General features: G+C 37.9%; 1 long non-coding RNA gene across 1 annotated transcript; it reads right to left on the bottom strand.

Annotated features, from left to right (window-relative positions):
* Nucleotides 1-301: 301 nt before the first annotated feature.
* Nucleotides 302-1589, bottom strand: LOC121918095. Its single transcript, XR_006101155.1, has 2 exons — nt 1233-1589; nt 302-668 (listed from the first exon to the last, which is right to left on the bottom strand). It is a non-coding gene; the product is annotated as an uncharacterized LOC121918095 (long non-coding RNA).
* Nucleotides 1590-1608: the final 19 nt, after the last annotated feature.

The following is a 1608-nucleotide window of genomic DNA, read 5'->3' as shown; positions in this document are numbered from 1 at the left end:
TAAGTGCAGTACCTTACATTTCTCCCTCTTGAAGTTCATTTTGTTAGCTGTGGCCCAGCTTTCTAGTTGGGTTCACGCACCTCTGTGGACCCTCCGCAGGATTCTGTCACCCCAACATTATGCCTCCTTGCGTTTTCCTTGACCTTATTGTCTTTTTTAAAATCAGAAAAGTTGGATGTGTTTAAGAAGAATAACAGCACAACTTTTTGCACAACAGATGATCGTATTGCTTCTGTCTTCTTAAAAAGTTTTGATGTGGACAGTATGTTTTTGTGCAGCTGGTATCGGAACTCAGCATACGTTCACTTTAAAATCTGTACTTTATGTACATACAATATCTGTAAATTACATACAGTTTTATCATCTTAATTAGTACTACATAACTGTATCATTTGTACTGTCTTATATATGTATTCCACAATCATTCATATGAGGAACTTTTTTCCCCCTCTAATTAAAAGCAGAGACTCTCAAGAGTCCAATGTCTTTACTAAATGATGGACTTTGTATTAAAACTGGAGAACAGTGGCAACTCTGTCGTAGCTACAGGGAGCTTCAGACTTCTGTTCTGAATTGCAGTGTTGTATCTGACATTTGCATCTTATAATCTTCATCAAATGCCTCATTCTGAGCCACAGTAAAGTAATTTTTCCAGTCACCAGCAGTTCCTAGAAGACAGAAGAATATCAGTTTGGATAGTAGTCAAATACATGTACAAAATGTAACTGGCAAAAGCCAGTTTTAATCAGGCATTACATTTCGATTATTGTGGGGTGATCTATAAAGGAAAGAGGGAATGAAAAGGACTAGTAGCCATTCTAACACTCTGAAAAATGCATCCTTATGGAGGTTTTACTACTATTCAGATACTTTTCGCAGCTGATAAATTAATAAAGATTCTTTAAAAATCTCTTAAGAGTCAGTGGCGTTTATCACACGGGAGGACTTTCTCCTAATTTCGAATGAAAAGAAAGTGGGGCCAGAATGCATTCATGTGAATTTGCTAGTTCAGCAAATTTATGTGAATTCAAATTGCATTCGAACTGATTTCTCATTGCCTGAAAATAGCTTGCCATTGCCCAAATTTGCGTGTGATAGTCTATCACACAATAACGTTAATTCCCATGTTTGCATTCGGATTGCCATTGGATTATACTTCCAATTTCCCTTGTCTGATGAACTTCTAAGTCAATTCTGGGGAATAATTGTCAGAGATTCATGTAAATCTTTACCTTTGCGCATGAATGGGGAGATTCTGTGATCCATCACTTCAGTTGGAACCATCTTATAATTTGTAGCAGGATTGTCCTTCATCTTGTCAAAGGAGGTGTTGTAGACAATCTGATCCACAGCTTGTTCTGCCAGGTCCTTTCCCAAGAAATGTATGACTTTCTTAATCTCACGCTTTGGATTCTATGGAACACGATATGGAAATGGTGTCAGTATTCCTACAGTCTTCAGACACTCCATGAGTCAATGGCATTTCCTCTAAAGGGCTGGACTAGATGAGCCTTGGTCTCATCCAAGAAAGCATCACACGAGACAGTCCATGCAAAGACCATATATCCACCTATCACATGTCAAATTTCTTTCTTTGGTTGTTTCATT

The sequence above is a fragment of the Sceloporus undulatus genome, unplaced genomic scaffold, assembly GCF_019175285.1.
Source record: "Sceloporus undulatus isolate JIND9_A2432 ecotype Alabama unplaced genomic scaffold, SceUnd_v1.1 scaffold_4143, whole genome shotgun sequence".
Classification (NCBI taxonomy): domain Eukaryota; kingdom Metazoa; phylum Chordata; class Lepidosauria; order Squamata; family Phrynosomatidae; genus Sceloporus; species Sceloporus undulatus.
This window is presented reverse-complemented; position numbering and strand designations above follow the sequence as displayed.